Below are 12546 nucleotides of genomic sequence, written 5' to 3'. Positions count from 1 at the left end.
CAAATCAGCACAGTACCTTAGTGTTTGATAAACTAAAGATCCCAGCTACTGGGGCAAGAACTAGCCATTAGATTACAACCACAGGTAAAACTGGAAATAGTCTGGCAGAAATTAGGTACAGATTAACACTTCAAAAGACATACCAAGATGAATTCCAAATGAGTATATGAGTTAGACAGAAAGTGTGACATCAGATGCAAACTAAAATAGCATGGAAGAAATTACCTGTCAGATTGATCTATGAATAGAGGAAAAGTGAATAAACAACCAAAACATGAAGTAGCTCACAGGCGATGAACGATCAATTCTGAATACGTGAAATTTAAAAGGGTTTTCATAAACAAAACCAATGCAACCAAAGTTAGTAGAGAAGTAGGAAATTAGGGAGGAAAAAATCTTTGCAATAAATCTCTCTTATTGGGGGGGGCGGAGCCAAGATGGCAGAGTGAAAGCAGTGACTTGCTTGAGCCCTCCCCCAAACCCCTCCAAATACCCATAAAAAATGGCTCTAAACAAATTCTGAAGCAGCAGAACCCACAAAAAGACAGAGTGAAACAAATTTCCAGCCCAAGACAACCTGGATGATTGATCAGAAAGGTGTATCGCGCCGGGCTGGGAGCGCAGCACAGCACAGCGTGGGCGCAGGCCACAGCAAACCTGGAGCTGGCCTCAGAGGACTGAATCTCGGGCAGCTGTGGAGGTTTCCAGACTTCTCAATCCACAAATGCCAAAGACAACTTAGAAGGTCTGTGGGAAAAGGCTGTTTCTGTCGGTGGTCAGAGAGGAAGGCGGGGTTTCAACTCCATTCCCCAAGAGCGTGGCCCTGGGGGGAGGGGCAGCTGCTTCCTGAGCTTCCGGCCCACAGACTGAGGGGGAATCCAGTGGCTGATCAGAGAGGGATTGCAGGGATCTCTTTGCCAGTGCTGAGGCAGGAATCTCTTGCTTTGCCCGTGTGTGGATCTGGGTCACAGTTCTGGGCGGCAGTGCTGGGGTGAGGAGGAGCGCTGGTGTGGTGGAGCTTGTAGTGGCTGTGGAGAGAACCCCTCCTCACAGTTACAGGACAGAAAGGAATACTTGTGGTCACAGGCCAGGAAAGGAGTAAACACCTCGCCCCTTATCATACCACCTTGGAAGAACTGAAAATTTACACGTCCCTACAAGTATCTCTGAAAACAGCTGTACAAACCCCTGAAGCTTGGGACAGTACACTCTCCACATTGGAAGCAGACCTTAACAAAGAGTTTAAAACTCAAGTAATTGGCTGGGATCATGAGCAAGCAGTGCAAAAAGAGTCAGACTATATTATCTTACTTTGGTGAAAAAGAAGATCAAAATATACAACCAGAAGAAGACAACAAATCAAAGCTCCTACATCCAAAGCCTCCAAGAAAAATATGAATCAGTCCCAGGCCTTGGAAGAGCTCAAAAGGGATTTTGAGAAGCAAGTAAGGGAAGTAGAGGAAAAACTGGGAAGAGAAATGAGAGTGATGCAAGAAAATCATGAAAAACAAGTCAACAGCTTGCTAAAGGAGACCCAAAAAAATACTGAAGAAAATAACACCTTAAAAAACAGCCTAACCCAAATGGCAAAACAGGTCCAAAAAGCCAATGAGGAGAAAAATGCCCTAAAAAAAAATTGGCCAAATAGAAAAGGAAGTCCAAAAGCTTACTGAAGAAAATACTTCCTTAAAAATTAGAATAGAGCAATTGGAAGATAGTGACTTTATGAGAAATCAAGACACTGTAAAACAAATCCAAAAGAATGAAAAATTAGAAAACAATGTGAAATATCTCATTGGAAAAACAACTGACCTGGAAAATAGATCCAGGAGAGAGAATTTAAAAATTATTGGACTATCTGAAAGCCATGATCAAAAAAAGAGCCTAGACATCATCTTTCAAGAAATTATCAAGGAAAACTGCCCTGATTTTAGAACCAGAGGGCAAAATAGAAATTGAAAGAATCCACAGATCTCCTCCTGAAAGAGATCCCCAAAGGAAAACTCCTAGGAATATTGTAGCCAAATTCCAGAGTTCCCAGGTCAAGGAGAAAATATTACAAGCTGCCAGAAGGAAACAATTCAAGTACTGTGGAAACACAATCAGGATAACACAAGATTTAGCAGCTTCTACATTAAAGGACCACAGGGCATGGAATATAATATTCCAGAGGGCAAAGGAGATAGGATTACAACCAAGAATCACCTACCCAGCAAAACTGAGTATAATCCTTCAGGGGAAAAAATGGTCATTCAGTGAAATAGAGGACTTTCAAGCATTCCTGATGAAAAGACCAGAGCTAAATAGAAAATTTGACTTTCAAATACAGGACTCAGTGGAACATGAAGAGGTAAACAGGAAAGAGAAATCATAAGAGACTTATTAAGATTGAACTGTTTACATTCCTGCATGGAAAGATGATATTTGTAACTCATGAGAACTTTGTCAGTATTAGGGTAGTTGAAGGAAAAAAATGTATATGTATATATAGATAGATAGAGGGCACAGGGTGAGTTGAAGATTAAGGGGTCATATCTGGAGAATAAAATTAAGGGATGAGAGAGGATGATACTGGAGAAGAAAGGGAGAGGTAGAATGGGGTAAATTATCTCACAAAAAAAAACAGAAAAGAAAAGTCTCTCACAGTGGAGGGGAAACAGGGGAAGGTGAGAGGGAATGAGGAATCTTATTCTCATAGGATTTGGCTTAAGGAGAGAATAACATACACATTCAATTGGGTATGGAAATCTGTCTTACCCTACAGGAAAATAGGGGGAGAAGGGGACAAGAGAGCAGGGGGTGATAGAGAGGAGGGCAGATTGGGAAAGGGTAATCAGAAGCAAATACTTCTGAGGAGGGACAGGGTCAAAAGAAAGAATAGAATAAATGGGAGGGCAGGATAGGATTAAGGGAAACAGAGTTAGTTTTTTACAACATGTCTACTATGGAAGTGTTTTGCATAACTGCACATGTACAACCTATATTGAGTTGCTTGCCTTTTCAATGAGGGTGGGTGGGGAGGGAGGAAGGGAGAAAATTTGGAACTCAAAGTTTTAAAAACACATGTTTTAAAAAAATGTTTTCACATGCAACTGGGAAATAAGAAATACAGGAAATGGGCTACAGAAGTCTATCCTGCTCTACAGGAAAATAGAAGGGGAAGGTGATAAGACAAGGGAGGGGGGAGAGATAGAAGAAGGCAGACCAGGGGAAGGGTATTCAGAATGCATGCCATCTTGGGGTGGGGAGGGGTGAGAAATTTGGAACTCAAAAACTTGTGGAAGTGACTATTGAAAACTAAAAATAAATAAATTTATATTTAAAAAAATTTTTTTTATTAAAAAAAATAAAGACTTTATTCAGAAGATCTTTAGGGAATGAAGTCAAATTAATAAAAATAAGAGTCATTCCCCAAATGATTAATGGTTACAGGATTTGACCAGGCAGATGTCAAGAAATCCACGCTATTAATAACCATATATTAAAATGTTCTAATTCACTGATAATTAGAGAAATAGAAATTAAAACAACTATGAGGTACCAACTTACACCCATAAGACTGAATAAGCTGACAAAAAATGAAAATGAGAAATACTGGAGAGGATATGAAAAAATAGGTACTTAAATAATTGACTGTTAGTGTAGCTGTGACCTGATTCAGCAATTTTGGACAGCAATTTGGAACTATGATCCAAAATCTATTAAACTGTGCATTATCTGTTGACCCAGCAATACAGCTACTAGGTCCATACCCTAAAGAGATCAAGGAAAGAAGAAAAGAATCCACGCGTACATAAAGATATTTATGGAAACTTTTTGTGGTAGTAAAGAGTTGGAAACTGAAGAGACACCAATCAATTGGAGAATGGATGAACAAGTTGAATGCAGTGAAATACTATTATGCTATAAGAAAGAATGAAGGGGATGGTTTCAGAAAAACCTAGGATCACTTATGCAAAGTGATGTGAGCAGAACCAGGTGAATGATTTTTTTAATAATAACAACAATATTGTAAAGACAATCAATTCTGAAAGACTTAGGAACTCTGATCAACACAACGACCAACCACATTTCCAAAAGACTAATCATCCACTTCCAAACAGAGAAGTGATGGACTCAGAGGGCAAATCAAAGCATATTTCATTACATTCTTCTTTTCTGAATATGAATAATAAGAGAATTTGTTTTATAAGACTATACTTCTATGTAATGGTCTTTGTTTTTCTAGCCTTCTCAGTGGGTAACAGGAAGGGAAGTAGGAGGAAGAGAATTTGGAACTTAAAACAAAATACAATTGAACTTTTAAAAGAGACACTAGGTCAGTGAAACCAGCTAGATATGGAAGAATCAGAAACAAACTTAAAGACCCAATGTTTCATCAGCCTGAAAATACAAATTAATTAACCTATTTGTCAACCTATTTGATGTGAATTACTAAGAAAACTGAAAAGCAGTACACTAGGATTGATGTTTAGATGATCTTTTTTTACAACACAACCAGAAAAACTCAAAATAGATGTCACCTAAAAGTTAAAGCTCTCCTCATAAAAAAAAAAAAATTTAAAGAAAACAGGATCAAGTGCTTCTAACACCTATGGCTATGGAAGAATTCATAACCAAAAAAGAAACAGATATAAAGACAAAATATAAAACAGACCATTTTAATTACATGAAATTGAAAAGCTTTTGTATGAGCAAAATTAACACATCTTAGATAAGAAGGAAAGGGGATGTGGAAAAAAATCTTTGTTTCAAAAATCTCTGAAAAAGGTTTGATATATGATACACAGCAACAGAAAGAATCATATCACCAAAAGCTATTGCCAATAGTTAAGCAGTCCAGAAAGAATAAACTTTAACCAAAAGAATTACAAACTATTAACTGTTATATGAAGCACTGTTCCAAACCCCTAATAATTTCCATTCTAATTTCATAGGGCTATCCATCCTCATTCTCAATATTTCATACTCTGTGAGATTTTACCCCATAATCAGAAATAGGCAAAGATGATAAAAGGTGAGAATAGTCAATGTTAGAGGTGTTGTGGAAAGAGGCATACTAATGTCATTTTCGTGAAGCTGCAAATTGTTTCAACCATTCTGGAAAGAATCTGAAATTATTCTATGAAAGTGACTTAAATGTTCATACCTTTTGACTCACTGTATCCTCCAATTAGAGTACGAGGTCTGTGAGAGCAAGGACTGTCTCACTTTTTCTCTTTTTATCCCCAGTTGTTGCAACATAGCAAACACTTAATAAATTCTTTTTAATTCATTCAGTGATTCCCTGATAGAAATATATGCCGCAAAGAAGTCAAGGCTAAAAAGGGCTCCACATACATCAAAATATTTATAGTAGCACTTTTTTAGTAGCAAAGAACTAGAAACAAAATACATTCCCATTATTTAAGAACAGCTAAATAAGTTGTAGTATGTGAATTTAGTAAAATGGTACTGTTATAAATGAAAAAATGATGAATTCAAAAGCTTATGGGAAGATTTGTTTGAACTACTATAAAACGTAGTAAGGAAAACCAAAAAACAATCACTTCAACAATGTGAATAGGAAAACACACACATACACACACACACACACACACACACACACACACACACACAAATGAATCTTGTAAAATTATAATGACCAAACTCGACTCCAAGAAAACAGATAAAAAGACACTCAACCCTCCTCTTTGAAGATGATCGGGGTTATGGGTTAGTTTGATTGAACTGGTATTTTTCTTTTCCTGATTTTTTATTTTGTTGTAAAAGGATGGCAATGTAGGAAAGGACAGAAGGACAGAAAGAAGGAAGGATTTATTAAGCATTTATCATATGCTTGACACTGTACTGAGCAATTTGCAAATATTTAATTCTCACAACAACCCTGCGAAATAGGTGTTATTGTTATCAACTCCATTATACAGTTGAGGAAACTGAGGTGGACAGGGTAGACTGTCTAGGATGACACAGCTTAATAAGTGTCTGAAGCCAAATTTGAACTCAGGTGTTCTTGACTCTAGGCCCAGAGCTCTATACAATGAATCATCTAGCCACCTAAAAGATATAAATATATCTTTTATAAATCCTTTTATAAAATATATTTACACAATCTATTTAATATAATTTATAAATATCTTTTATAAATCTTTTATAAAGATATAAATCTAAGTGATATAAAAAAATATATCCACAAAGATTTTTTAAGATAAATAGTGGATATTAGTAACGCTTTTGCAGATAAAAAGAAATTCTATGAATTGGCCAAGATGACAAAACATAGTATCATCACTGTTAGAAGGGTTATGAGAAAAGAGGCACACTACTTCATTATTGATGGAGCTATGAATTAGTACAACCATTCTGGAAAGTAATTTAAAATTATGCAAATAAAATTATTAAAATGTCCACACCCTCTGACCCAGATATTCTAGGTATATACCTATTGGGTATATAACCCAAGGAGGTCACTAATAAAAAGAAAGTTCCTATATATACCAAAATATTTATGTGGTAGCAAAGAACTGGAAATAAAGTTGAAGTCCAATGACTGAGGAATGAATAAACAAATTATGGTACATATATAAGAAACATAATGAAGACAAAAAAGCTAGGAAAGACATGAGCTGATGCAACATGAATTAACAATATTATTCACAATTACCTACAACAATGTAAATGGAAAGAACTACCACAAAATAACTGAAAGTAAATGTTATACAATTAACACATTTCCTGATAACTTGAAGAGAGGTGAGCAGTCCATAAGCATGGAGCACAGCACATGTTTTCAGGGTGTTTTTTTTAAAATAACATAGTGAATAGTTTTGTTAACTGTGTTATTCTTCCTCCTCTTTTTTTCTTTAGATAATTTTGTACTATGGGATGACTTTCTGGACAGGTAAGAGTACAAGGAGAAATTTAGTCGATGTAAAACCAAAAGAAAAAAAATAAATGAAATTTTATTTTTAATAAGGTATGCTATGCTCCTAAAATATAATCTGAATAGAAACTTAATTTGTAGGTGTATCTTTTCAGAAATTAAAAACAAAAAACAAGTTGAGAATTCAGAGTGTCCAACACTCTCTGGATCATGAATTCTTATGACAAAAAAAAAAATGGAACTAGATACCAACATTTTTTGGACACATTTTCAATCTGCTATTCCCAGGGGCTTAGTCAACAAAGATAAAATTTTTGCACAAGACTTATAAAAAGAACTTCGGTCATAAGTACTTATGATGATATACAAAAAAAAACCAATAATAAACTATTTACTTAGTCATACTCAATATATTCTTGAATATTCATCCAATTGAGTGATTATTCAATATAAAATTATGAAAAATTACCAATCTCTTGAGTTTTTCTGAAGTAAATATGCAAGAGGCACTTTAAGAACATACTATCAAATCATTAAAATAATAAAGTAGAGTGGAAAGTGGTCAATTTTGGGTTTAAGTGAATTTTTATCCACTGACCATAGGAAGGGGTAGGAAGACCAGATTATCTTAAATATAAAACAATTTAGAATAACATAATGCAAAAAACTCAACTAGGAATTAAGGGATTCAGATTCATATCTCAGCTGTGCCATTTAAATTAGCTATGTGACCTAAGGAAAGTATCCTAATGTTGAAGTCTCAATTTCTTCTTCTTTCAAAAAAGAGGGGTTGAACTAGATTCTCTCCAAAATTTCTTCCAGCTCTAACTTTTCTTGTTTTTAAGTGACAAGAAAAACCTATCTGGAAGACAAGCTCTGAACCAGTGTTGACAAGTATACAAAATATACAAATAGGCAATCCTTGAATCACAGACACTTCGATATATCAAATGGCTGTTGTAACTCAGCCCACTGCCATTATACACCTTGCCTTCCACTGAAAATGAAGAAGGCTTTCTTTGACATTGCTGTTAAGGACTTGTTTCAGTTTCCTCCACACTTCCATGCTGCCAGAGACATCAAAGAATATTGCTCTTAGAGTGGACACCCAAACCACTGAAATTCCCTAACCATTTCTATTAACTTGCTTCAGGGCTCAGGACCCAGAAGGTATTTAGGCTTCCAAAAAACCATTCAAGGTTCATGTTTAGTTTATTACTAATATTGTTTTAGAAAGGATGTGATAAGGACAAAGAACAACTATTTATAACACATCAATAGAAAAATGTATTCTAAGTTTCAAACTATCAACCTATAAAACAACTTTTGAAATAAGGTATGCCTATAAGTTGATACCACTTATACATCAAATAAGAAAACAACATGAGGAAATATCTAATCAGATTCCTGACCAGGTGATTTGTTGTTTAGTTGTGTCCAAGTCTTTGTGGTCCTATATAAAGTTTTCTTAGCAAAGATACTGATGTAGTTTGCCATTTCCGTCTCCAATGGATTAAGGCAAATAGAGTTTAAGTGACTTACTCACTCATTCATAACTAATGAGCGTCTAAGTCTGAATCCAAACTCAAGTCTTCCTGATTCCAGGCCCAGGATGCTATCTATCCACTGAGCCACCCAGATGACAAATACAAGTTAAGTGGCTTGCCTAGTGTCACACAGCTAGTAAGAGTTTGAGACTGAATTAGAACTCAGGCCTTCCTGATTCCAGGCCTAGTGCTCTATCCACTGAGTCGTCTAGTTGCCTCATGACTAAGTGATAGACTATATTAAAGCAGTATAGGAATTGGGAGAATCACCTGATCGATCAACAAATATTATGCCTACTACAAGCAAAGCACAATGCAATAGCCTATAAAGGATACAAAGATATATACTTTTTAAAAACACAATCCCTAATCTCAAGGAACCTATAATCTATACAGAAATTATAAATGTACATACTTGAAAAGTAAAATGACTATACATGACAAGAGTGCAAGAGATGTCAAAGGCAGCATATGGCAAATCAAAGAGTTGAAAAAGAACTTGAACTCAATCCAGTCCAATCTTGATCCAAAGCACAAATCCCATCTACATCCCCAACAAATAATGAATTCAAGACATCTACTCATGTTCCCATTATTCATAGTATAACAGGAAGAGCCATGGATTTAGAATCAGAGGACCTATGTTCGAAGTTCTGCTATTCATTAGCTGTGCATGCTTAGGCATGCCAATTAATTGCTTAGAGACAGTTTTCTCATTTTGTAATGAAGATAATAACACTTCTACAGGTTATAAAGATAAAATGAGATAATCTATATAAACCGCTATGTTGCCATATAACTTTGACCAAATCACTTCACTGCTCTAGAACTCAGTTTCCCAATATATAAGATGAAGCTGGTCCTTTCTAGTTACAAAAAACCTGTGATTGTATGAGCCCAGGTAGCATATTACAATTTTGGACCACTTAATTGTTAGAAATGTTTTCCTTGTGTTGAATTAAAATCTACCTCCCTATAGTTGGTTTAAGTCTATCCTCACCTAAGAAAATTAGTTATACAGACAGTATTATGAATTTAGAGAACTGAAAAGATCATTATGGCTGTAGCAATTGTGGAAAGCTTCATGAATAAAGTGTTTAATTGGAAGATGTTCATGGAGATGGTGATATATGGATAGCAATAAAAGAAAAAAGAAGCTTTCTTAGGGGACTGACCTATCAATCAATCAGTCAACATTTATTAAGTACCTTTTATATGCCAGACACTGTGCTAAGCACTAGGGCTACAAAAAGAGGCAAAAGATAGTCCCTGACATAAAGGATCTTGCAATGTAATGACCAATGATGTCAAACACTGTAGAAGTTAAAAAACTGGTCTTTGATGATGTTAAGAGTACCTTTTCAGTAGAGTGAAGGAGACATTATAGAGGGTTAGGAAAGGATAATGAAAAAAAAAAGTAGCAACAATAACAATATGCTTAAAGGCACCGATGTAGAAATTAGCACGGCGGATATGGCTACGAAAGTTATAAGATGATCTGAATGAAAGAGAGTATCTTCATTCATTTTATCAAATGCCTTCTACCTTCAAGGCACTATCTATATTGAAGAGAAATTGAAAAAAGTTTAAGTAGGTAAAGCCAAGTCAATTAGTTGCTAGGGAGGGGGCAGTGAAAGGCTGAAGAATGTGAAGCTGATTTGATAAGCACTTGAGAACTGTCTAAGGTTCCTTTAGTGAAGAATGGAGGTAGGAGAAGAAACAAATTGTTAACAGATGTTTACTTCAGCAACAGGAAAACAGAAGCACCACAGAGGATGGTTTAGAGAAGAGAGAGACAGATGACAGCAAACAATTAGAAGGCAATTTCAATCCAAGGTGGTGTTTTGGAAAGTAGAGACAAGTGCCAAATCTGAGAATTATCTAGAAACAAGTATGTATGATTATTAATTGAAATATGAAAAGTATAATGCATCCAATGATAAAGAACATTTTTAAGTATTAAAAGACACTTATAAATTTTGAAACACTTAATAACTCTGAGTAATACTACTGTATTCAATAGTGATCAATCACTGTTCTGGAAAGACCAATGATAAAGAATGCTACATACGTCCAGACAAAAATGTAACAGACTAATGCATAGAATGAGAAAATATTTGGACATTATCAATATGGAAATTTGTTTTGCTTGACCAGGCTTCTTTGTTGCAAGGATATTTTCTTCCTTCCTTCCTTTCATTGTTTCTTTCTCTCTTTTGGAATAAGAGAGATTTTTTAAAAGGCCTGATAATTACAAATAGCCAAATGTAATTTTAAAAATACATTTGTAATTTATCCCTCCTAAAGTCACAGATTTTGACCTCTAAAGGTATGGTTCAGCCACCATAACTTTAGAAAATCTAGGATCACTCACTTTGATCAGGCATCAGAGAAAAAATTTAGGGGAGAATCACTTATATACATTTATTTAAATAAATCTGCTATTATTTTCTTAGAAACAAGTTAGTAAAGGTAAAATGTTACTTTAAAAAGGTACATTCTACCTCTTCATCTAAGGAAAGAGAAAGTCTTCATCTTTTGGAAAAGGAAAAGATACAGGGAGAATACAGAGTTCTCATCTCCTGAATCTCAAAGGAACTGATCATAAATCTGCATAACCAAACAAATGAATCCAAATTTCAATGCAATATATTTCAGGTTGCTTTAATGATGGATACATTTTAGTGAATAAGCAGGTGAAAGACTTAGTAAGGAGAGAAAAAAAGACAATTATTTAAAAACAAAATGTTAAACAAAAAAAATGCAGCTATCTCTTTCCTAAGAAGTGAGTTCTTGATTATTCATTGTGCATATAACCTTAATTCAGGATTCACCACCTTACTTGTTAGGAATATATACACTACTGAATTAAATGTGTATGTAACAGCAACTGTCTTTTAGCACCACTTAATTAATAATCTAATAAAAAGGAATCAGATAACACATAAAACATATTAAAAAGTTAACTTCTTTAATTATTAACTTAACTTATGGAATTATGCAGTGACTGAACAAATCTGTTGAGAGGCTGTTTTCTCATTTTGCAACAGAGATAAACCTAGTACAATGTCAGAAATTCCTTTTTCTAAGCAAACATGCAACAGAAAAAAGATTTCCCACTGGGTTCAGTACTATTATTCTAACAATAAGCCAAATTTGAAACAAACCCATTCATTTTAATTCTAAGTGTCATGTACATACTATGTTCACACAAAATGATGCACTCTAAATAAATAAATTTTCAAATATGAAGTTATACAGGATACAGTTTCATAATGCAAAAAGCCATATTTCACCAATGTGGATACTTCCTCCAACAATATAAATCATAGCCCTTAATACCTTAGGACAGTCTTCTAAGTCACTAAAGTACAAACAAAACAAATTCATCAAATGGCTTTCTTTCCTCTAAGTTCAAACTCAGGTATGCTAGATCCTGAATGACAGTTTGTCCCAAAGTCCACACTAGAAGCTTTTCTGGCTGGGTAGGAGCTTATGCTCCACCACCAAAGCCTTAGAGAACCTTGGAGCACTCAACTATGATTAAGAATCAGAAGAGATATTTAGAGAAGAATCACTTTTACCCATTTATTTAAATGACGGAACTATCATTTTCTTAGAAACAAGTTAGCAGAGGCATAATATGTCACTTTAAACAGGTACATTCCACTTTATTAGCTAAGGCTAAGGAAGGGTTCATCTTTTGGAAAAAGTGAAGATACAGAGAGGGTAGGACGTGCTGTTGTTTTTTCTTCCTTCACCTTTTAGCAGAGCAGACAAGACAGAAGGCCTAATAAGAATACTATTTTTCCTTCATAACTGTAAAGCTTAGAATCCGAATATTTTTTACCCCAAATCCTGGTTATGTAGCCTGTTATATAGTACTGTTCACAGTAACAATTGGGGGGGGGGATGAATTTCAATTTACTCAAAGAAGGCAAAATTGTACCCTTATTAATATTGTTTTGCTGGCATAAAATTGTCTATTGTCATTAACTTACAAAATTACTTTTTATTCCTCCAGATAATCTTTCACTTATATCAGTAAAACATTATTATAAATCTTATAATAACCTATTAGTATAATTATTGCAAGCTCCTAGCAACTTAGGTTTC

At 34.9% G+C, this 12546-nt stretch overlaps 1 protein-coding gene across 17 annotated transcripts in view; it reads right to left on the bottom strand.

Moving 5' to 3' along the window:
- The window catches only part of GPHN (gephyrin), a 789636-nt gene that overhangs the window by 639260 nt on the left and 137830 nt on the right, over positions 1–12546 (bottom strand). The window lies entirely within an intron of this gene.

This window comes from Phascolarctos cinereus, unplaced genomic scaffold, assembly GCF_003287225.1.
Source record: "Phascolarctos cinereus isolate Bilbo 61053 unplaced genomic scaffold, phaCin_HiC Scaffold_3;HRSCAF=262, whole genome shotgun sequence".
Taxonomy (NCBI): Eukaryota; Metazoa; Chordata; class Mammalia; order Diprotodontia; family Phascolarctidae; genus Phascolarctos; species Phascolarctos cinereus.
This window is presented reverse-complemented; position numbering and strand designations above follow the sequence as displayed.